The following is a 26263-nucleotide window of genomic DNA, read 5'->3' as shown; positions in this document are numbered from 1 at the left end:
TATTTCTTTAATTTTTTACCTGTACTTTTAATAATTAATAATTCATTAGTAATATAAACAAATAGAATGAATACTATTGACATACTTGAAAAATCTACAAAATTAGAGATTTTAAAAGAACTTTTTTAGTTTAAAGAACTCGATAGGGATTTGAATAATTTTAATTATTTCCTCCACCATTTTTTTTTTTAATTTTCCTCAAATCTTGCCTGCTGAGAGAGCGAGAAGTTCTGTCAACTTCATTTTTGAGAGATTTTTAACTCTCGCCTAGTATCTGATACTTTTGTCTAGTGATTTTTTTTTTCTGAAGCCAACTTATCCAGTTCCAACTTAAGCACACATTCCAGTGCACTTAGTTGCAGTTCTGGGTAAGAGGGTCGTCTTTGGATAGTTAATCAGCCTACTTATTTTCTTCCATGCCTTTAAGGCAATCTTGGTTTGTCTTCCCAGAGTCATTAGGCAATTTAGGTTCTCCCAGGCAAGTTTGTAGTTAAAAAGCATGCATATTTCCAAGAAAACTAGAGTTCTCTTTATTAAATCCCTAATAATTCCTTCATTCTATTGCTGTAGTGCTATTTTTCATTTTTGACATTCTGCTTCCTCGGCTCGTTTCAAGCCCATGGCATCTGAATTTTTAAAAACGATGAATCATCTCCTTTTCTGCCCTCTTCCTTTTCTTTTTCTCTTTTTTTCTTTCATAATATAGATTCATCATTCTGTTATAAATAATTAACATTCTAATGAATATATTACTGTCATTATTGTTTTGTATATTTTATTATATGTTTTAGTATTATTATCAGCCCGGAGCACATGTGAATACATACTCACAACAAATAAATACGTTCCTACCTATATACATTCCATTCATACTATTTAGTAGATGGAATAGTCAATATTCCTCCATCAACCTGCATGTAATAACAAACTAATCTAATTCGGGTCGTTGGGGTACTTTTATAAATATTCTGCCATTGATCCAAGTCACGTACACAGCTTGAGGGGTGATGGGATGGATTCCACCATTAACCCCTCTCCATTCACTCTAATAAATACATTCACTCATACAAATCACAGAAACACAAAACACATATTTTGACGGCTATATACAATAAAAAATTCCCAATTCCCCTAAAAATCGGAACAGGGGATGTATGACACACCTCTATTATGGGGACACATCGAGCAACCTTTCTCTGCATAAGGGGCTCCTGCACGGGCTTTGGCCAAAAAAGCGTATGGCCAATCCTCAATCGGGTGAGGAAGCTCGTCTCCTGCTCAGGTTCTTTTTGTTCCATAATTTAAAAATTTTCCATAGCCAATTATGCCCGATTATGGCCAATAATGAAATGGAGTCAGACTGGCCACAGTCTTAGCATGAGTATAGGCTCTTTGTTGTCCTTTTTTTTCTTCCATTCAAATACTATCGGGTTGTCCGGAAAATAATGCAGGATTTTGGTATTAAACAAAAAAAAAGAAACTAGTTACTTTAAAGCAATGTTCTTTAATCAAAATAATTTCCCATNTAATGAAAACTTAAAATCCTGCATTATTTTCCGGACAACCCAATATAAATAAACTAATGCTACTTAACAATAATAAAAAACAATAACACTTCTTTTCCTTTATTCTCTTGTTGCTTGGAGGGAGATATCTTTCCGTATTTAAATGGCGATTTTGGATATTGTAGTTTATTACCCTGCAATTTATACAAACTTTATTATTATTATAGATATTCTGTACAGTTGTAAATATATTATTTATCTATGTGAGTTAAAAGGAATTTTTATTTTTATTTTCTGATATTATTAATTTTAAAAAAACTACGAGCAAATACTTTTTTCCATAGGCTTGTATGGCCAATAATGATAATAATAATGGAGTCAGACTAGTAACAGTTTCAGCATGAGTATAAGCTCGTCGTTATCCTTGTATTCTTCCATTCAAATACTATAAATAAACTAATGGACCCTTCAATCCACTAAGTGAGAAAACAAACCCTTTACCTCTCCGAGATGCAATGGTTCTTAAAAATGCGCTGCGAGCAAATATACCTTAATTTTGTACGCTGAAAACATAATGTTAACGAATTGTGCTCCTTATGCAACTCAAAAATAAAGGAAGATGTTTTTCACTTTGTGACTGAGTGCTCGATTTTGTCAGAATATCGCCTTCTGCATCTGGGTGTCTTAGCCTTTCCCACACTGTATTTGTCCAGACTTTGAACAAAACAAGGAATTTTAAGGAAGCCCTTGCATACTATGCTCGCGATGCCTGGCAATAGAGGTATCAGCTGATTCAGCACTCCAATTGGTTAGAGCTTTTCAAGGAAACCAAAAAAGAAAGAAAAACATGTAAATATATAATTGTATGTATGTATATAAAATGAATACTAGTAGGCAGTAGTATTAAGTTAAGTGGTAATTTTCATTTGATTTGTTTTCACTTTTATTTCTCATTTTAGTTAACTCCAGACAGATGGATTGTTATCCATGTCATATTGTACATTTTTTTCTATTTATCTGTCTATTGTATAAAATCTAAATAAAGTATTAGAAAAATGCTACTTAAAAAGACACTTCTTTTCCTTTATCCTCTTTTTTTGGAGGGAGCTATCTTTCCATATGTAAATTGCGATTTTGGGCATTGTAGTTTATTACTCTGCAATTTATAACAACTTTATTATTATTTCTGCTATTATTACAGATGTTCTGTAAGTTTTAAATATATTTTTTGCCGATGTGAGTTAAAAGGATTTTTGTTTATTTTCTGATCTTATTAATTAAAAAAAAAAAAAAAACTATATGCAAATACTTTTTGCGCCATTGTAGTTCTTGCCTCTCGGTTTGATTTTGGGCATTGTAGTTTATTACCCCGTAATTTGTAAAAACTTTATTATTATTATAGATGTTCTGTACAGTTGTAAATATATTTTTTTTCCTATGTGAGTTAAAAGGATTTTTGTTTACTTCCCGATCTTATTAATTTAAAAAAACTATGTGCAATACTTTTTGCCGCCATTGTAGTTCTCGGTTTGATTTTGGGCGGGCGGGGGTAGCCGTGTCAATATCAACAAAACCTTTCCCAGTTCCGCCTCCGCCCCTGGCACGGCCGCGGTTCAGTCTTTCGCCGACTGTCGCAGGTCAAACAACAGTGTCAGGTTCGGGAGGTCGGAGTCCGAAAGAATTTTTCCCTTCGGTGCTCCTGCGACTCGCCGTAGGCACAGCCCGGCCGCCGAGGATGGCCCGCTTTCAAAAGCCATCGTCCTGGAAAAGAAGTCAGAGGTAAACAAAATTCAGCTCAGACTCCTCCTCCCAAGAGATATCTCTTATCACCTCGAGGGCGAACCTGCCGTTCCGTCAACTACCCATAATTTTTGGTCAAACGACAATAATTGATCTCTAAGTGAAATTGGCCTTTTGTCCATGATTTACCCTTACCATCTCCAATATACCAATTAATTTATACATTACAACGAACGAAAAACTTAAAGAAACAACATCACGACGTTAATGGTTTTAAATTTTACATTATGTTGTTTACATAATGATATATTGCAAAATAAAAAGGAAGTTTAACCATTTGTAGAAATACTAGTTTCTATTTATACCACTCTGTAATAGATTATTCCATGCCCCAGGAAGAACTGATTTTTTCATTACAAACGTTATCGTGTGAATTTCACATCTATTTTGTCTGTTCTACCATCTAGGTGAGATTATTTATACCACAAAAACTAATTCATTTCGTTGATTAATCTCTGCCTTTGTTATACCTTTTTTAGTATGTTTTTCAAGGATTTTGAAACACTGAAGGTCTTTAGGATCGTACAGAAGTGTCTTATAGAAAGATTTCGTTTTTATTTTTAATTAAAACAATACAAAAAATGGTGCATGCATGCATAACGTCAATTCATTTTCTTTAAGCACTACAGCTATGATGCTATCAAATTTGTATAGGTTTTTATTCTGATCCGTCAAGTGACATACTTGCTGAGCAGGATTTTCACTTTCATCTTCTTTAAGTACGACGGCTGAGGTACCATCAAATTTGTTTAGGTTTTTATTCTGATTCGTCAATTGTCATACTTGCTGAGCAGGATTTCCATTTAATTTTCTTTAAGTATGACGGCTGTGGTACCATCAAATTTGTTTAAGATTTTATTCTGATCCGGCAGGTGACATACTTACTGAGCAGGATTTTCACTTTCATTTTATCTAAGAACGACGTTTGTGGTATCATCAAATTTGTTTAGGTTTTTATTCTGATATGTCAAGTGACATACTTGCTGAGCAGGATTTTCACTTTCATATTATTTAAGTACGACGGTTGCGGTATCATCAAATTTGTTTAGGTTAATTATTCAGAAATCTTGAGATGCGGTCTGGTGTGATGTAGGTTTCAGAAAAACATTTTCTTTATCCTGCCAAGGTTTCGATCTTTATTGAGATCATCTTCAGACTCTCAACACGACACGCAAGAATGGCACAATTACACAGAAGACAAACACTTTGAGCCCTGAAGATGATCTCAATAAAGATCGAAACGTTGGCACGATAAAGAAAACGTTTTCTGAAACCTACATCACACCAGACCGCATCTCACGATTTCTGAATAATTATCGATTAACGGTCACTAATCACCATACATTTGTTTAGGTTTTTATTCCGATCTGTCAAGTGACATACTTGCCGAGCAGGATTTTCACTTCATTTTCTTAAGTACGACGGCTGTGGTACCATCGAATTTGTTTAGGCAGTATTTTAGTCTGATTCATCGAGTAACCTATTTGCTGACTGATTTATTTTACGATCTGCCTCGGCCGCCCTAGTACAGAGCATAAATTCATACAATACGCACGTATGAATTATGAAGCCACGAGAAAGAAAATTTATCATAATTTACAGTGAACTGTCAAGACACTTTATGAACTGCCGCATTATCCTCGTGGTATTACGTGATGTATGCACATGTCCTCATATGCAAATAGAAATGTTTATTAACGGTATTAAAACAATAAACAATGAAAAACAAGAAATTTTTTGGTTACCTGTTAGACGTTTTGTAGTCTTCTGCTGTACGACTGTCATCAACTGACACTGCCGACCAGTATTTCATTCTGCAAGTGTTCAAAAACTGACTAGCGTGTTTATTTTGAAAGAATGAAAAAACTCAATTTTTTTATTGTATACAGACATTTTATAATCGACACATTATATATAATTGAAATCAGCCTTCAATGCAGGGATAAATGAGGCGGCCCCAGTGCCTTCCGCAACTCGACCTGAGTATGTCTTGTCCTCATTTTATTTTTATAACTCACTGGCCAGCTTCAGGTTTTTTAAGTCTTGCGGATGGCCCTTCTGTGATTCTCTTCGCCTGGTGTATTTTTTGTCCTGATGGGGGTCAGGTCATTGTATTTACGACGTGTGCTACCAGTGATTACATATAATTCGATACGCTGACTGTCAGAGAAAATGGAAAAGGTTTCGAATATATCCCCTTCATCCGAATTTTGAAACTATTATTAATAATTCACCACGTTATATGAAAACCTACTTACAATACTGAAACTGATGGTTTTAAACATAGTGAATTTGTGAGTTGATAGTGTATCTCAATCAAGACAGTAACCCATTTTTTGGCTTGTGAGTTTTCCTCATGGGGTCTTGCGGGGTGATGGACCTGTAGTCGTTTCTGATCATTTTTGATCTGACCCAACACTGCAGATGGCGTCTGACAGACCAAAATGATCGGAAATTTCCAAAATACAATTTGTTGTTCTTAGTAGCTTTAGTTATAAGCGAAAACGAACGCTTCTCGATTTTTCGCATTGGGAAAGATCTTTGACTTGTTGACATCTTCTTTTCTTTAGAAAAACGTACTACTACGGTAATTATATTATTTATAGAGTTTATACTTATAACTATAACATATACTTACTGGCCGTGATTGCCAGAATTGTTTTACCCATTCTTTAATTCTTGCCATACAGTTCAATTTGCGAAAACATCCCGTCATTCATTAACGTAAATATATTAATATATTTGTCGAATCCCTGATAAAAGTTTATAACAATTGTCAATCTCTAGGAGCAAAGACTGATTAGGGTCTTTAGGTATGTTTACATCTGACAGATATTGCATGATATTTATGTCAGATAGTGACTAATGTAGCTCTCTATACCAATAGATGTAAATACCGACTAGTTGCACGTTCTAACTCATTCGAACTTATCGCGAAAATTGGCTATTCGTCTCGTTTTATTGTGCAGTAAGTTCGTGTAAACATGGGTGACAAAGCACGATTGGTTTAAAGCTGATATCGAAGAATTAAGTAATATGTATCACGGTAAACCGGATCTACGGGACGAGGCAGGCAGTATTCATAAAAGAAATCAATTTGAACTCGCACAGAACGTTTTTTTCTTCCATTCCATCTTTACAATGAGTACACAGCCCGCGATTTTGCGTATCAATGCTTTCATCTTGGATAAAATAAACTGTATACAGAATGAAAGAGAAATACGACACAGGTGACAAGTCCCACATGTGATCAATGAGATTGAGGTCTGGAGAAAATGGGGAAAGGTAGATGGGAAATTCCTAGGTTTTCTAAACATTGATGAACAACTCTGTCTCTATGAGGTCTGGCATCCAGAAATCGAAAATCCCCGCCAATTAGGTCCCTGGTTTGAAGGATGTATTCCTTGATAATTTCTTGGAATTAAAGAACTGCGGTGAGGTTGCCTTCAACAGTATGGAGTCCAGTTCGTCATCCAGTGTATATCCCAGCCCAGATCATTACGCCGCCTCCTCCATACTGCAATGAAGGAAGGCATGGACTGGGGCATTGTACGCATCCACTCCTGTCGGTACTTTTCGGCGCCTGCTTTGACAATACAGACATAACAGCATCCCAATTGGTGTTCTCTTCTAGGCGCTCGCTGCACCATACTCTCCTGAGTTGCTGGTGGCGAGCAGTTGCTGCAGGCCGTCTCAAAGGGGCTACGGCGTGAAACCAACTTCATATAAACTGACTTAAAGGCCTCGCCAAAAGATCTTGTACTTCATTTAGGATCGGACAGGCACTATAGACAGGGTTCCGTCTTGTAGCAATGACAATATTTCTGTCTCCTTATCGTCGTAATGCGCTGAGATCCACTACCAGGCCTCCTACTGGCACTTCCAGTCTCTCGTAATGGGGCTAAAGGCAGGGGGACCACGGTCTGAGAAACGACAACTGCCTCTGCGATATTCACTTGCCTGTGACCTCGATGAATCATTCTCACAATAATTCAGGTTCAAGATGATATGATAGAAATGATAAATGATGGAGTGAGTGTGGTATTCAATACTTTTTAAAAGATTAGTTCCTACTCACAGTAAGTTGTTTTGCAACGATCCGGATTTCGAGCCTTTTAGCTCATCATTAGGTTGAAGGACTTCTACAACCACGTCTCTCGACATGAATTGCCAAAGTGAACCTCTGATACCTCCGCCAATTGGAACGTCGTTGGCGGAGGTATCAGCGGTTCACTTTGGCAATTCATGTCGAGGGACTGGTTGTAGAAGTCCTTCAACTGATGATGAGCTAAAAGGCTCGAAATCGGGACGTTGCAAAACAACTTACTGTGAGTAGGAACTATCCTTTTTAAAAAAGTATTTAAGATGATATGACGTCTTTCCAATCTTTGCGCTTACTACTCCTAGGTAAATCCTTTAACATTTATTTGCTTTTGGCTTGTATTTTACATTTTGTTTCATCCAACTAACGAGAATATATCGGTTGTTTTAGTTAAAATTAATAGAATAAGAATAAATTACAAATATCCCCATTCATTTTTTAGCAGTTTATTTTATTCATCGTTAAAGTAACTGTTTGTTGAAAAAAAAGGATAAATAAATTTAAGAAGATAGTATTAAAATAATTCGAAGGAAATGGGTAAATAATATTCAACCGATTTTGATTAAGTATTTTCACAATACTTGAGAATTTAGGATAAACAGTTAAAATGTCGTTATATCTCTTAAAATAAAACGTGCAATTGGGTGGGACGATAAATAAATGACAATAAATTAAGTCAGATTTTGTCCAAACTTGTTGAAACCGATAGTTTAGGCAGGAAAAGTACCGGGCGGTTTGCACGAAATGTCGTTATTAGCAAGGCAGATAGTGACCGTGGGGACGTGACATTTTGTCCCGTGTTGGACATGTGCAGCACGTTTTGCATTTTAGAAGCCACAGGGCTAAATAAAGCCTTTATCCCAATTGCGGTTTCCAATTAAAACACAAAATAAATCGCCAGTCTAAGACTTTAACCTGTTTCTCAATAACGCCGACCTAAAATTACACGTGTAAAAATAAAATTGTTTAAAACAATACGATTCCGAAAGGCGAGAGGTGTTTTGAAAGTGGGCCAAAGGCGAATGAATCGGTTGAAAACCGGCCAGGAAGCCACGTGGGTACGGAAGAAAGAAAAAAGAACCGTTTCGATGCTCGAAAAAATTAAAATAGCATGTGATTGTTGACTTTAAACGTTTCAGGTAAAATTAAGCTAAACAACTCTCCAATTGAGATCGAACAAATGGAGTTTGTTGGGAACAAATGAAATTTAAGAAATAGAAATCAAAGGAGTCAGCATGTTAAAAGATCTGCATGATAAGCTATCTAAACAATAAATAAATTGTGGTGTTACCGCAGCAGACGGACTTTAAGAAATTATCAATTTTTGTAAATTAATTAATTTATTGTAATTTTGAGAGAGATAAAAAACAAATCGTTGTTCTTACGCAAAAGGTGCGTTTACATGTGGCATTTTTTCCATAAATATAAACTACTCGTTTAGAATTGAATAGTATTTATTTAGCAAATCATAAGCTTTTTGTACTAGAGTCAAAATATTCACATAAACATTCTTATACATACAGAACAATAAAGTTCAAAATCATTCACCTAATTCATTATAGACATAAAAGCCTTCCATAGCTTTTTTCCAAAAAATTTTTTTTAACATATTAAAAGAAGGTTTTGAAAGTTTTGGACAAACAATTGTAAAGTTTGGTCGTCCAGTAATTTGTACAATTTTCTGACTTTTTCTATCTGTTGTATGGAACATCAATTTTAAAGCGTTATGAATGAAATATTTATATACATTATTTACTGTACTGTGTCACATTTATTTCTATGTTTATGATCATAAATTACATAATACTAAATATACGTGGTAGGATGAGCCTTAAATTAACAAAGCTTTCTTTTACAATTTTCTTGATTCGCAAGGTAGTCAATGCCCGGAATGGCTCTTTGCAATGCAAAGACATCTTAGCAGATGCTGATTGTCCCCAGACCAGTATGCCATACATATTTGCTTGAATTGACTGCATTGACTTTTAAGGAAACCTGACTCATATGCACGCAATATATGTATATTAGAGTTCAGGCGCTTGACCAGTCTCCAATGATCACAGCAATTCAGGAGAGGAACAACTCTTATTCCTAAAAAATCAAAAAACCCGGAATGTCAGAAAACCCAGACAGAAAAAGGTCCAAGTGTATGTTTTATCTTGGTTACGATGTAACTCATTCGAAGTGTACCAATCATCCATTCGACCATTAGAACTTTGATTTGTTTCTGAAAGATTTCCCACATCATCTACCTTAATTGAAGATTTAATATCGTGTGCGTACCCTGTTGGAGAAAGTTCCGGAAACCTCGTCAAAATATCGTCTGTATGGATCAAATGTAGAACCGGACCACAGATTGAACCCTGTTATTTTTACATTTTTTCAGATTGGAAGATTGTCCTCCAATACGCACCATTTGTGGACGACCAATGATATAAAACTACGGTCCGACTGAAGCCTTTGACAAGACCATACCTGCTCAAATAAGTACATCATGCGGGACAGAATTTCATTCCGAACTTTTAAGTATATTTTTAAGTCCCTGGGTTTGCAGAATGAAAAACAACATGTTTATATGATGAATATAATAAATGCAAAATAATTATACTAAAATGCAATGAAATGATAGAATCAATTCTGTCCATCGAAATATGTATTTATTAAAAAAAACGCATTAATAACGATTGTAATAAAACTTTTCAACATTTGCATTATTGTGCTTCATCGGATACAACTGAAATGCTATGAAGACACCTACTTCTGAGGGGTCCAAAAATGGTATGCCGAATATAATATTCAAAAAGAGACCCCTCCTTTAAATCTTGCATTTTGAAAAACTGAGCACCCTCTCATATGAGCTGTAGGGAATGTCTCTTATTGCATAATGCAGATCAACTTCAAAATCCACAAATACAGACTGAGGCCTGAAAATAGCGCCATTTTTCCCCGCAGTGGGCAGTAACACTTTCAAAAAGCAGGGCGTGTATTTCCCGGCGTTTGTTCGATAGCAGGGAAAACACTAGAGGTATGTAGTGATCATTTTTCATGTATGTCACTAGCTGGTAGAAAATTTTTGGAGAGCATTTCATCGATATAAATCGTGTCTACACTAGTCAGACTGCCAGATACTTATCAAACGAGAAGATAACAATATTTTTTCCCTATTATTTTTGCATTCCCTACTCCAACCTTGGGAATGAATGAGTACCTTGGGGAGGAATCTGTCGATCCCGAATCAAAACGCTTCTCATGTCAAGAGACATGACCTTTGAACCCTTCTTCGAAACATATCTATGTTGCAATGACAAAACTCAGTACAGCTCGTGTACCATACTGATTTTGACTTTGATGAAATTTTTCCAACTCAAAGATATCCTTAGATGGTGTATTTCGCGGGATTGTGGGATGTAGTGTATACCATACAATGCAGTAATTTTTTTTACTGTATCTACAATTAACGTGTAATATCAGGATGAAACATTTGCTGCCTTATTTTCGTATAAAAAAAACCTGATAGCAAATTTTTCAGAAGAGAAAACACGGTGTTGAAAAGATCTTTCCAATTATAAAAGGTACAAATAGAAATAAAAAACATTTTTGTAAAAAGAAAGGATTTAAAATGTAAACCTTTACTTTACGTACATGTTTTATCATACGTTGTCCCTGTTTGTTCTTGTAAGATGCGTAGAATTATTTTTCTTATCTCTTGATAAATAATCTGCCTAAATACAACGATTTGTAATTTGAACGGAAGATTACAAGTACAAATTGAAAATTTGTCATCAGACCAGAAACGTGAATAACAGTGAAGTACATATTTCCTCGTTAGAATGCCCAGTGAGGGAGAGGACAGTTTCATATCACAGGCTACATTAATAATTAAATTCGGGTCATCAAATGGCTTGGAAATCAGGCGTAAAACGCGAAAACTCGCATATGTCCTGCCAATTGTTTTTTTCTCTCTCTTCATATGACTTTACCTGGCCGAAATGGCTGGATTTGTCCAAGGGAAACGAATGGAGAAAACCGAAACAAGCTTATTTTTAGCATCATTTAGCGAGACTTACCGATGATTATCGAGAAACTGTAAGATAAGAACAAACACGGACTGGGAAAGAACTAAACTCCTGCTCAAAATTAACGCACCACCTTAATTTTTAAACAGAAATTCTTTTTAGAGAAATCCAGCTAAATCTCTTCATGTTTATTCTCTTTTTTATGCTTCACAATCCCACAAAAGTAAACAAGAATTGTTTACAATCGTGTTAATCCGCTTTGAAATGGATTTGGTAAGATACACAAGAGTTTCCTCCTGGTTTATTCCTCAGTTTCACTGCATCTGCTTAACAGACACCATTTCTTTTGGAAGTTTAAACTTTAATTTAGAACTTATGGCGCCCATAAGACATTTGAGTGAGCGTGAAGCCGTCAGAGCGATGACTCTTCTTGAGGAGGGCTACAGCCAGCGACAAGTTGCAAGAATAATTGGATGTCACCATACCACCATCGGAAGAACTCTCCAACGGTTCAATGAAACTGGCAGCAACACACGGAGGCCTGGACAAGGACGTCCAAGAGCAACGACCGAGAGGGATGACCGATTTTTGCGCTTACATGCCCTCAGAACGAGGCAGGTGACAAGTTCGGAAATGAGTAGCCTCCTTCAAAGCACCAGGAATGTCTCAATTTCGGCTCCCACTGTTCGAAGAAGGCTGAATGAGTTTGGCTTGAGCAGTAGACGGGTTGCTTCAGGGCCACTACTGACCAGAGACCACCGAGTAGCCAGGCTGCGATTTGCCCGGGATCACCTCAACTGGAGTTTTGATGCCTGGAAGAGAGTTTTATTTTCTGACGAAGTTAGAATCGCTCTTAATTCTCCAGATGGTCGTGCTCGGACATGGAGACGAAGTGGAGAAAGATTTGCTCAGTGCAATATTATTCCTCGCGTCGCCTTTGGTGGAGGCTCCATCATGTTCTGGGGAGGTATCAGCATGGAGGCCCGCACAGAGTTAGTCGTTGTTCCAGGACGGTCTCTAAATGCACCAAGGTATGTGGAAGAGATCCTCCAACCTCATGTAGTGCCTTTCGCTAGGAATATTGGACAAGGCTTTTTATTCATGCAAGATAACGCTAGACCTCACCGTGCGAGATCGGTGGAAGAATTTTTAAATGAACAGAATATTGAGCGGATTGAATGGCCAGCTCGTAGTCCTGACCTCAACCCTATTGAGCATATCTGGGATCAGCTAAAAAAAAGGATTAGGAGCCGAATACAACCTCCTAGCAACCTTTCGCAACTGCGCCAAGCGGCATTGGAAGAATGGGAGAATATTCCACAAGAAAGGGTAAAAAACCTCATCAACAGCATGAGAAGACGCCTGGATGCAGTAATCAAAGCCAGGGGAGGCAACACCAGATACTGAGTAATTAAATTTGTGTTTGAACTTAAATGAAAATTTTTGACCTTTTCAGTCTTTTTTATGGAATATTTTTTAATAAAGTTTACCGTCCTTTTCTGCTTTTCATTTTCATTTGTAATGTTTTATTATTAATAACCTACAATACTAAAAATAAAAATAACGTTCAAAAAACACCTGAGAAAAACATATGGTGAAATATTGAAGTGGTGCGTTAATTTTGAGCAGGAGTTTAATTCGTAAAATTTTACATTTAAGGGTTATAAAATGCAAATGTAAATCACAATTTTTGCTTGTGTGCTAAAACTTGAGTATGCATAGTTTTATGAGAGAGATTGTTCGCTACGAAGAAACAGCAAATATATATAAGTATGAAAAACCCTTAAACGTAAGATATTCATACTACCACGGCATAAAAACGAAAGAAATAAGAAATGATGATTTCAAATATTTATAAAAATTTTAAATAACTATGACTGAACGCATGACTAAAAAGAGAAATTATTTACTGCAATGGCAAGTTCTACCTTGAAAAATTCCTTCGGACAAACACTTAATTTTAAAAAAATGTTAATTTGTTTTAAAACTTTTTGTTTTTTAATCGAAATAAACATAATATTTTTTTTTTCAAGTTATTCCACAAAAGTTACTTTGGTTAATATTTATTGTCAATGTAGAATTACATTTTTTCCACCGCAGTTCATTTTAGAAATGATGAAGGTCGAGTGTGTATGGGTATGAATCTTTCCAAAAGATAGTCCTTACTCATATTTTGTTGTTTTCAAATATTTTCGAGGATTTTCAAAGATTTCGAGCATTAAACGCTCATCATCAGTTTGAAAGAGTTACAAACACGTAGACATGAATTGTAAGAGTGAACGATCCACGCGAGGTTCCAATTTAGCTTTTTAGCTCAGTTTTGAACGTGGGAAAACACGAATTACAACACAAGAAAACATTATCCTAATAAATACTGTAAGAAAATAATTTTAAATTAGAGATTAATTAGTAACAAATTTGTGAGCGCATCCCTGATCCTCAACAAATTTGTGGTATTTAGACGGTAGATTCATCTTATCTTCATTAATTTGTAAGTCGGATATTATTTAGGCGCTTGTTTAAAATAGAAGGTAAATCAAAATAAATGCATAAATTTACGCATTTATCTCCATGTTTAATTTTACATTTTTTTTCTTGAAATTTCTCAAACCAATCTATTTCCCTCTCTTTGTTGAAACATGCTGTACTTAACTTTAAATCGTTTTGTTTTGTTTGGTTTAGACGGTTCTTAAATTCAGAACATTTGCTCGATTCAAGGCAAGTGTTCTTTAACTCTCGTTTTATTGGGTTGTCCGGAAAATAATGCAGGATTTTGGTATTAAACAAAAAAAAAAAGAAACTAGTTACTTTAAAGCAATGTTCTTTAATCAAAATAATTTCCCATACTCTCAATACATTTCTCCCAACGTGTTGGTAACTTATTAATCNAATGAGTAATCCTGTAAACGTAAACAGAATATTTTATATAGATTTTTTTTAATGAAAACTTAAAATCCTGCATTATTTTCCGGACAACCCAATAATTTCTCTGCCGCTTTGTCCTATAATATCGCATTCATTACAATTACGTTTGAAACCCGGCTTTTGGCCAAGTTGTCAACCAAGATTTTGAGAGGATGTTTCTAAGTGAAGATGAACTATGATGAAATGAAACTAAGTGAACGTCTCAAAGCTACTCTAAAACCATATTGTTCAATTTTACCTACTTTTTTGATAGTTAACCAATGTATGGCAAGCAACGAAAACCTAACGATTCAATTTTTCTGGTATGGCTGAGTCTGATTGTTGCTTCCTTTAAAGTTATTTTTTTAAATTATTTTTACTAGCTACCTATCGATAAATATATCTTGACATCCATTGTTTTAAGCAAGGTTTTAATTGTTTGTAATTTTTTTAATAATTAGTATGTGTTAATAGGAGTTTCGACAAACGGTCTATGAGCCAAATGAACCCATCAGCTTTTTGGGTTCAAGGGTGAGAAGAATCTGCTGGTATCATGGGGTCTGTAGTTGAGAGTTTTCGATACACGTCTAGTTCAATTAGATTATTTATTACTTTTCAATTTATTAAGGTTTTGGTTGAGGTTCCCATCTCAACCCGACTTAATTTTTTCAAAATTTGCCTTTTGAAAATTAACTAGGTGGGGTTGAGATGGGAAGTGTCCGAGTGGATCGAAGTCACGATAGCTCAAGCGGTAGAGTAGCGGCGTATTTAGCCGAAGGTCTTGGGTTCGAATCCCGCTTGTGGCACTGACTTTTTTGTCTCAACCGAAACCTTAATAAATTGAAAAGAATTTATTTGGCCAAGCGGACACGAAACCTAATAAAAAGTTATTTATATAGTTAGGTTTAAGTCTGAAAAGTTTAAACAACTCTCTGTATTTACTTCCAATGTAAAATTTATACCGGGGTGTAAATAATTAATGAATTGGAGGAATTCTTTTAGATCCTGTAGTGTTCCCGACCATATGCATAAAATATCGTCTACATGGCGTTTCCAAAAAAGGACATATTTAATTAAATCGTTATTTGATTTGTAAAGAATTTTTTCAAAAGTCTGAAAGTTTGAATATTTCGGCGTGGGAATGACGGAGACCTCGTTGATTAGCCTTTCATTTCATAAATTTTATTTTTTTAAATTAATTAATTTTTTTTGCCGGCTAACTACTATGGTCATTGCCGGCTCCTCGCATATTTGTCACGTTATTTTATAATCGAGAAAATATGTATACTTTTCTGCATTTTTCGTCACTTTTCTGTCATGTACCTTTGGTTACTAGACGACTGTCACGATATTTTTATTACTACTTTGTTACTATTACGTTTACTTACCTATCTTCCACACGTAATATTCCTAGAACACTGGTGTTACCATAAGATTTTTATGTAACCTAGCAGGTCTCAGAGTACAAATGACCCAGAGTACCCGTGTAACTAACTGGGTTTCTTCTAGGTGAGAGTCACCTCGCCAACCACTCGTCATTCACGCCAATAAATACGTTCATTCTCAGTAACCTTTCATGCCGCATTTACAATTAAAATTAGAAAAACACCGTACATTTTTACTGCCTTATCACACTCAACTTACTCCTTAACCTAACTAAATTAAGTTTTTGTCAAGTCTGCGGAGAAAATTTATTATTAAATTTAGAATAATTAGATAGTAGGGATATATTTAAGAGGTCTATTATATCATTTTTTATAAATTCGTTATTAAAGTTGTCCATAAGTTTTTGTTTTATTAGTTTAATACTTTAATAGAGATATTAGTACATAAATTAGTAACATCAGACCCTAAAACACTGTTGCTAGGTATATTTATGTTCTTTAACTGTTTTACCAATTCTAAAGAATGTTTAATACCGAATTTAGTTTTGAAATTATTTTATCTATTGTTATCGCGAGTTTGTGGCACGGAGAATTATAAAAGGACTATAAAAAGGATTGTAAAATAGATATAAGGCTTGTAAAAGTTTCCCCATGGTTATTCGGTACGGTCAGAATCGTCAAATAATCAAGGTTTTGCCTATTGTCTCGACGGAGCCTTTAGTTCGAGAATATGTAAAATATATGTCAATATGATTGAAATCCGTGTATGCAGATCTCATCTTATCCGGCCTGAGGTGTATAGATTTACCGCAATATTCATAATTGAAAAAAAAATTCTGTATCAATATGGTATTTTATCTCTAATCAATGTCATCTATAAATTTTCATTAGCTGATCGATACGAGTAATGATGGTTGCTGTATGATAATAAACACATAATTACGTGAAGTCACGAATGATAGATAATCTTGTATGTGACAATGTTGACTGAAGGCATTATAACGTTATAACGTCAACGTCAAAATGGTTTTTCTTGTTTGTTGAAATTTAATTAATTGCATTGTCGATTATCCAGGCGTATGTGTAATTTAACAATTCAATCATGAGCTGCTACATCAATGAACTGCGGCTATCTCAGGTAAAAAACGAATTTCCTTTGAAGTGCCTTTCGCAGACATTGATTAATATTAACATTAAATATTATTATTAAAAGGGCAAGAGTAAATGCCTCAGGCCATAACGAGGATACACCAGGTGTACATCACATAAAAATCGGCTGAAAAGTTGAAAGGAGTGTATTGCTGTAATATTAGCTCGGGGTAGAATATAAAATAATTTTATAAACTTTTCTCCTATATTTAGACTAAAGGGTAAAATGTAAAGAAAATAGCTTTGTTGAAACTGATTGATAATTGATTTTTTTTTTTTTTCAATTTAATAAGTACCTACCGCCTGGCAGAGTCTGGCAAAATGTTTAAATGAATAATTAAAATACTTGGATACAAGTATCTCGGGTTTGAATGCAGGGCCGCTGGATTCGAACCAAGGACCTTTATCTTACAATGATCGCCGTGTCAACGACGCCATGTAAATGATTTTTTCTGTTAGTATTCAGTACAGGTGTATGGTTAAAAATATGTGTACAAAGTTGAGCCTATTACTTCCCGCAGTCCACCGGCAATTTCAGCTTTTGTACTTTACAATGAATTATCTCGAGAATCATCTTCCTGGGGTGTTGGCAGTCATGGGACAGACTTCGGTCTTATCCAGCCGATTGTACCAGTGAGTATTCCAGCCTTGGTGAGGGATGTTTTAGCATAAGTTTACTAGAGTCCTTAGGGTTTATCCACTTTTCCTTTTGTCTTTTTTTAGATCCTGTGTGTGATGGAGGAATCTAGATTTGTTCTTGTTGTCCCAAGAATAGGTTCATGGCCTATATATGGACTTGCAGATCCTCTGCTGGCCAATGTGTCTGCCTTTTTGTTAACCAAAATTCCTTTGCTTCTTGGTATCAAATATCATCAAGTTATCGTGTTTCCCTTTTGGATATTTTGGATGCATTCACTGACTAGTTTTGATTATTATTATTAACAAATATTAGCTGCTTGGCGATCTGATCTTAAGAGAATTTTTTTATTGATGGCATGTGGTCAGCTTGAAAAATCTAGGAGTACTTCTGTAATGTGTTTGACTGCTCATGTTTTGGCATGATCCGGTTCCTTCATGCGTTTTGGATCTATATCATTACATCTGATATTCTCCTGAATTCTTCTTCTACTTTGTAGTCTTTTAAGATGCATCATGCAGTCATTCTCCATTTCTAAGAATGGTTTCATTGATTATTGTTGTGTGCCCGAGGTGTTAAGTTCACATTCATTTTGATTGTTTCTGGAACATAAATGAGCTTTTCCTAGCTTCTTAGAGGTAGGTTTAGGTGGTAGGGTACTCGATATTCCTCCATCACCCTTTACGTATAAGTAACCTAATTGACATGCACGCTAATAAATACACTCACTCTCGATACACGCTGAGACACAAAACTATCATTATATAATAAAACAACTATTGTCTCCTCAACGAATCAGAACAGGGTATCCAGATACTCGCTGCCGTGCTCAAGAACAATTCTCTTGTCGGTTGTCATTCCTACTCGCTCTCTATATGGAGCCAAGGAATCGCACCCTTTAGTTTTTTAGTTTTCTATCTCCGTCCTTACATAAAGTTAATTGTTTTATACTTTTTTCAATATAGAAATCTTAACAAAAATTAAATAAAACTATATAACTAAAAATGTAAATAATAAATTAACATTGCGAGTAAAATACAGTATTTAAAAAAAAGTGCCAAAAGAGCCAAACCCTAATGCTCACAGGGAAAATGGATACCCCCCATACATCCGGAGGGAAAACGAGTGAAGCAAGTACTTGGGAGTAATATTAGGCGATAACCTGAACCCAGTACACCACGCTATTAAAATAAGGGAAACGACAAGAAGGGTGTACAATAGATTGATCGTAATAGCGAGAGTGGAATATGGACTTAGCACAAAAGCGCTCTCCACAATCTATAAAAGTGTCTTCCTCCCAATAGTAAGTTATGGTGCAGCCGGATGGGCCAACGACTACCTAGCAAAAGCAAAGCTATAATAGAGCAAAGCCAACGTATAGCTCGTATAAGAACCACAAAAGGGTACAGGACGATTTCAACACTTGCCCTACAAGTAATAGCCAACGCACCGCCAATAGACCTAGTCCTTAAAGAAAGGGTGGTCATCCACCAAAAAAAGAAAAATGAGGCTATTGATATAGGAGCAAGCCAAGGAGAAATAGACTGGTTCCAAAGCACAACGGGGAAGGAGGCAAAAGAGTACTTGGGAAAAATGACAAGGGCATCATGGCAAGAAAGATGGACAAATAGCAATAAAGGTCGGCTAACATCCAAATTTTTCCCAAGCGTTGAAAAAAGAAAAAAAGCAAAATGGCTACACCCCGACAACTGGACCACCCAAATGCTATCAGGACATGGAAACTTCGCAAGCTATCTTCATAAATATAAGAAAAGAGAAAGCCTTTATGCTCCGTTTGCAGCACTGAAGAAGACGCCGAACATAAACTCTTCAGCTGTATCAAATTCAAGGCAGAAAGAGAACGTTTGCGAAAGTCCATCACCTCAGCAGAATGGCCGCCTAATCTCCAAAAGCTAGTCTGTGATATCAAATCTTTTGGAGCACTAAAAGACTTTGCCCCAAATACGCTTAAATGAACAAGTCCCTATTTATTCTAATTATTAAGTCCTAAATATTGTTATTATTGTTAGAGTTTTATTACCGTTATTTATTGTATAATTAAACATAGGTTTAGGTTTAGGGTTCCGGGCTGTTTTCCTCTTCTTAGTAAGAAAATTTTAGATAATATAAATAGAAAATAAAACCAAGGAAAAGTAAATGTGCAAGGGGAAACCAGCAAGGGAAGACCTTTTGTTTTAGGTTCTAAAATGAAAATATGGTCCCTTCAAAAACCGACCAGCGGTCTCGCCAGAAGGAAAGATCGTTGGGAGGAATTTTTATCCCAATTATTTGAAATCCCTTAGATATACAAATTCGATTAAGCTAAAGCGTTTGTCCGCCGGTATGGGGTCTTCCTCAGATACGGCGGGGTGGTGGAAAGGGTTAAAAAAAAGTATTTAAAAAAAATTAATCGTACAAAACAAAAGGACTAACTTGACCAAAGTAATCAGTAGAAATGTGTTTATGTACTAATTTAAATAATAATAATTATAAATAGTGAAATAAGCACTGAATTAATAAAGTTAATAATTGAATTAACTGACCAATAAAATGCTTACCTATGTATATTTCTCGTAAGAATTACACTTCAAAAGAGGAATCCAATTTTTAAAACCATTCAAATATTCTATTAAATCATCTCTGGACAATCTCGTGACGTACCATTTTCATCTGTTGTTAGACCCTCCATTATACCATAATGTATTGTTATTTGAATCTCTTTAGCCACTGTGCTACATAATCTATAGCCGTTATAATTTAGTTATTAGTTATTTATAGCACATAATGGAAATGTGGGTAGTACGTGGAACCTAAACTAAGTTTCGAGGTTTACGGGTGATACTTGATATTCGATACTTAAAAATTTAAAGTCTAGGACAAAGAAATGATTTAGCCCAAATATCCGTATTCTTTTACATATTCAAAGTATTAATTTTTTATGACTATTTGAATTTGAGTTTTATTAGGATTTAAGGGTTCATTTATAAGTGTTTTTTTTAACGAAATATAATAAACTAAATTTTTTTCCAAAAAAATTCATAATAACATCCTGCCAAGGTTAAGTTATTGAGTTAGAATCCATGCAAATTTTTATATTGCTCCCTTATGAAAACGTGTTAAATGCCAGAAAGAGAAATAAAACACGCTGAGAGCCGGCGCTGACCTCAGCTTTTGTCGGCCCCTAAACTTCCCACATTCTTATTACGTCCATGTTCTTGACTATTGTTAAATTTATAATTTGAACATATTTCTTAATATCCCACCCATTAACTACATAACGGAAGTGAAACGTAAATCTGCGATTTCTACGATGCGGGTGTCCTCATTGCATCAATATTCTGATTATTAAATCCGTTATATTTAGTAGTCTATTGGCCAAATTACTTCTTTCAATTACTTACTCTTTTTATGTATGGTTTTAGTTGAAATGAAAAAGATAGTGTCACGAGCGGGATTCGAACCCACGACCTTCGGCTAAATACGCCGCTCCTCTATCACTTGAGTTTTCCCATCTCAACCTTTCATATTGAATTTTTCCGAGTGGATTGAAGTCACGATAGCTCAAGTGGTAGAGCAGCGGTGTATTTAGCCGAAGGTCGTGGGTTCGAATCCCACCGTGACACTAGCTTTTTCATTTAAACCACAACCTTACATAAAATGATTAAGTAATTGAAAGAAGTAATTTGGTCAATAGACCACTAAATATAATGGAATTTAATGAGTAAAACAAAGTATAGATTCACGAACAGCACCTCCTGGCCACTTATATATCGCCGAGAATCGAATCCTGATTACACGACATTTGAAAAATGGCAAAAAGAGGGAAAATTCGAAAGGTTGTAGGTTGAGGTGGACAGTTGGCTGGTGTCTGAGTGGATCGAAGTCTTGATAGCTCAAGTGGTAGAGCAGCGGCATATTTAGCCGAAGGTCGTGGGTTCGAATCCCGCTTGTGACATTGACTTTTTTATCTTAACCACAACCTTACGTAAAAAGATTAATTAATATTCTGATTATTGATTAAGATTGATCCTTTTTTTCGGTTAGCTGCAAATTTTTCTCTGTTTATTTGATAAATCTTATCGTTGTGCCAAACTTGAATAAATATTAAACCTATCAACCAGTTAAACGATTCAATGATGTAGCTTTTTGATGACTTGATCTTTGTTGATGTTTGTAAATTATTTTGTAAATATTGCAACGTGACAATAGAGAGATTTTGCGTAACGGGTTTTGCCGCTAATGCTGTTTCTTGGGTTTTCTTTTCAAACATGAAAACAAAGGCATCAAGTTCATGGATGTTACGGATTTTCTTTTGATTGCTGATGATAGTTTGAAAAATGCTGACGACCTAATAGTTGCAGATTGCTCTAACGTACAAATTAAACATTTATTACCGGGCGATTCGGGGCAAGTTCATTTTAAACGAAATCGAGAACGAAAAACTCTTAAGGGAAGAAAAGCTTTTAGCTTAGCTTAGCAATTTTAGCAAAAACTAAAATATTACAGTGCAGTAAATTAACCATACGCATTCTTGCTGTGGCTTTATTGAAGGAAAGATGTATGAGGTTGCTGTATTTCTAGGTAACTGATATTCCTGCTTGTAGGTAAATACCTAAATACATATTTTAAGTGGACCTGAATTTTCTCCACTCTAACGTAGCTTTTCCCAACTTTTGACCTCAGTTTTAAATTTAGCACGGAATTTCCTTTTAGATTGGAACATTTTTGTTCTATAAATTCCCCGTCAGGTTACAAACTGTACAAACATCAATGGTAATTCAATTTCTTTAAACAGTTGCTGCCTCACATTACATTGTTAAAAATGTCAAACCAGCCAAAGACATCAGAATTTTATGAGCTTTCCAAGGTCTATTCGCAAACTCGATTATTTTGATGCTTTGATGGCAATTTCAATTCGATTTTGGGAAAACTTAGTCCGGGACTTATCCTGGGAATTAAATGCATTGCTCCAGATTTGATCGGGTTTTTATTCTGAAGAACAATTTGATTTTTGTAAATGTATGAGAATTATTTCAATGAGTATTTTAAAATGCATTTGGTAATTATTAATTTACATGCCCTATTAATTCTTCCGAGTTTGTTAAGCTAAGCTTTAATTTTTTAGATAATTCTAATAATTATTATTAATGTCCTCTCAAGTATTATTTAAATAATTTTTTATTATTGGATTATATTTTAATATTTGGAAATAGAATATAAATTTTCAAAATGCTTGGATTTTATAGATCTTTTTATATTTTTTTAAGCATTTTATACTATTTACTCTACACTTTTATGTATATGGAAATATAATTTTTTTTAAACAAACCTTTCTAAAGTTAACTAGTAAGTTACAATGTTAATCTATTTTTTTAAATAGCTTTGCAATATTAAAAAGTAAATTTAAAAATATGGATATCAATTATTATATATTATAAATTAAAATAATTAGTACAAACAATTATGCCTACATATTTTGTTAAATTTAAATTTAGCATATTCACTTTTTTCACCAATCTTCACCACATCTTTAATTTCAAACATTAAAGCTTGGATTAATATTAATTAATTATATTTTATGCTGAGAGAGAGAGGCTATTATTACTATTATATTATCTGCTATTTGAGAAAAAATCTTTAGATTTTGGTACTACCAAAGATTCTTGTTTTCTTTTTTATCTAATTGTATCCTATTTTATCCAAAATCTTTGCACGTCTCCTTAAAAGACTAATTCACATATTCGACTCTGAAAACTTATTCCTAACCATCGATTTGGGTTTCGACCTCTCCATTCCACTGTTCAGCAGTGCTTCAGAGTAGTCGACACGATATCCTCGATTCTAGAAAAAACAACAATACTGCTCAACTGTATTTTTGGACGTTACGGAAGCATTTGACCGAGTATGGGACCCCGGCCTCCTCTTTAAGTTGAAACCTATCCTCCCTTATTCTTACTATCTTATCGTGAAAACCTTCCTCTCGGATCGATGGTTTAGAGTAAGAATCGGCACCGATTTTTCACCTGTCACCCAATCAAAGCTGGCGTTCCGCAAGGACGTATCCTATGCCCAATCCTCTACACCATCTACAGTATACACATACCCACACATCCAATCACAACCTACGCGGACACACCGCAGTCTTATCAACACAATCAAATCCTATCCTAGTAACAGAAGCACTCCAACAACACCTGAACGTCATTACCGACTGGTGCAATCTGTGGCGGATTAGGTTAAACGAACAAAAATGCCAACAAGTGACGTTTAAGCTCAAACTACTAAGAAACCTACTTGGACCAAAATCAAAACTAAGCGTACATAAGAAACCAACCGCTTAGAAAACACTCATCAGACCTATTTGGAACTACGGAGTCGAGCTGTGGAACTTGGCCAAATCATCCAATATCCAACGAATTCAATATTTTCAATCTAAAGTTCTCCGCCGTACCCTCAATGCTTCCTCCTATGTCACTAATCAAACGATCCATAAAGATCGTAAAATCCCTTTCGTGAAAGATCTTATCCGAACACGCTTCTTTACTTTTCACTCTAAACTATCCGTCCACCCTAACCGACTAGCCCTAACTCTTTCCTCAACGTCTCACCCGTACAATCCTCCGCGCCGTTTAAAACGACGATGGCCTCGTGAGTTTCTATCTAACCCACCAAATTAACTTTAACCCCCCCACCACCAAATTAAATAAAAGAGAGTTCCAGCACTGGTTGGTTTTTCTCCTCACTGCCTCCTGGTCTGACAGGTCTGTCAGATTTGTTTATAACTAAACTATTTGCTCAATGTATATTTTGTACAGTTAGCAATAAATAAAATACTTAAAAAAATGTAATTGTGATTTTATCGGGACATTTAAAGTTTTTTATTGGCCATTATTCATAAAACTGTCAATGATATTAAAAAAATATAATAATCGTACCTATACGAAAAAATATCTAGTAGTAAATTTAAGCGCAGATGGTTGAAATACATTTAAATACAAATTTTTGTATATTTCGTGTAAATTTAATTTACTTGTTAATTATATATATATTTATTTAAGCCAGATATATATGAATTGTTTTCTATTTTGTTTATTTTGTTTCAGGTCGTGAATAAAGCCTCCCATGACGTCTTCATAAAAAAAAACAATGTACGTAAAATTAATTTAGTTAAATTTGCCTAAACCAATTAAGCAGCTAATTTTGCTAATAATTTTAAAACTGGTTTATTTCCCAGACCTACATAAAATTTATGTTTTGTTTATAAAAATTAAAAAAACTTTTAGACAAACAAATTAAAATAGTGCAAAATGTATCGTGATGTGGATATGAAGGACACGCTCTAATGGGTATATCTAGGGTAGCAATTGATTCGTTTTCCTGTTGGAAAAAGCTATCTCCTATCTCACTCTCCCTTCATTTACTCGCATATTTATGGATAATGCAAGGATTTAACAGAACGGCTTTAATTCCCCGAGGTTTACCCGAGATGCGGACATCTCAGCAGAGACGGGGTTGGAATTCCTGATGGGTTAAGAACAAACGAACAAAACGCATGACGAGAATAAAATATGAATTAATAAACGGTGAATGGGGGGGGGGTGAAACGCAGAAATAATACGAATTTTTTCAATAAGTCGATATTGTTTGAATAGAGTAGATTTCCCAGTTGATTTTAGGTGATAAATACAATGAGGTGAGCGCGTATAAATTCGCCAAAATTTCGTTGAAAATATTTCTCCTAACGAACTTCTGACAAACGAAGGGAAAACCGCCTTGCCTTGCTCGGTGCGTAGAATAGTAATCATGTCTTCGCGTGAGGAAAATTTCGAGATTTTGTTTATAACTGTTGTGTCTTTAGTATGGCTAGTTCGAACAAAAAGAAAAGGAAGAAAAACGTCGAAACAATTTTGCCAATAAAAAATCGCTGAAAAGATAAGACAAGTTCGAACCGCTGATACCCCAAAACATCGAGCGACACACTGCCTTAAAACCTTGAACTTAGCATTAGGTGGAATAGAAGGGTGTGAGAGAAAGTTGGACCAGACCGGATTGATTGCATATTTCTTTGTATAAATGTTCTTTTTGAGCATTAGATAGAGTTTGGCAAAAGCACCCCGCAGTACTATACTCACTCACAACGTCAATTCGTCCGCCGTCAAAAAACCAGCTCTATCTATTCCTCACCCTGCCCACTTTACGGTTTTCCACCGAAGGAGTTGTAGCCCACTTAATGTGGAACTACAACGACGACGGGTGGTACAATGTGGTTAAGGCTCGGGGCCCAAGAAAGGTGTACCTCGTGTCCTCATCCACGTCCCTTTCTCAATCCAGGTTCCTTTATTCTCCTCTGCGACATCTCCCACCGAGAGACATCTCACATTGTCCGAGCGCAAAATAATGGTGTAACCTCTCGAGGCAACCTCTCTAAATCATAAGCTGTACTCGTATTGGCATGGGGCGGCGGGTACTTTATCAGAGGCACACGTGGTTTAGGGTACCAGATCCTGTCTGCATAGCCGAGGGAGGGTGCATAACCATCTGTACTACGGGGTAACAGAAATGTTCCAAAATTCAGCTCATGTTACACTGGGATTGGATTCGTAGTGATTTGTGGTGAACCCCCCGGCGGGAACTTAGCGAAGGGGCTGTCTTCTACCTGTGACCTTCGAACGAAACTTGCGTATGACCACCGTTATACACCCGGCCTCACGGGATACGGCGGATCGGACGGCAGCGTATAAGCGTTGAGGATTATGCTGAAAAGT

The 26263-nt window shown here is 35.5% G+C and overlaps 1 protein-coding gene across 2 annotated transcripts in view; it reads left to right on the top strand.

Annotated features, from left to right (window-relative positions):
- Positions 1-3091: 3091 nt before the first annotated feature.
- The window catches only part of LOC106662870 (alpha-1,3-mannosyl-glycoprotein 4-beta-N-acetylglucosaminyltransferase B), a 65328-nt gene continuing 42156 nt past the window's right edge, over positions 3092-26263 (top strand). The window contains exons 1-2 of one of the 2 annotated variants that reach the window (XM_014387295.2): positions 3092-3284; positions 24602-24646. The gene's annotated coding sequence lies outside the window, so the exon portion shown is untranslated. Of the gene's footprint in view, positions 3285-10767; positions 10980-24601; positions 24647-26263 lie in introns of those variants that run through there. The other variant, XM_014387304.2, reaches the window with a different exon arrangement.

This window comes from Cimex lectularius, unplaced genomic scaffold, assembly GCF_000648675.2.
Source record: "Cimex lectularius strain Harlan isolate CLEC.00 unplaced genomic scaffold, Clec_2.1 scaffold22, whole genome shotgun sequence".
Lineage (NCBI taxonomy): Eukaryota > Metazoa > Arthropoda > Insecta > Hemiptera > Cimicidae > Cimex > Cimex lectularius.
Note: the sequence above shows the minus strand (reverse complement) of the source record. Positions and strands in the feature narration are given on the sequence as shown.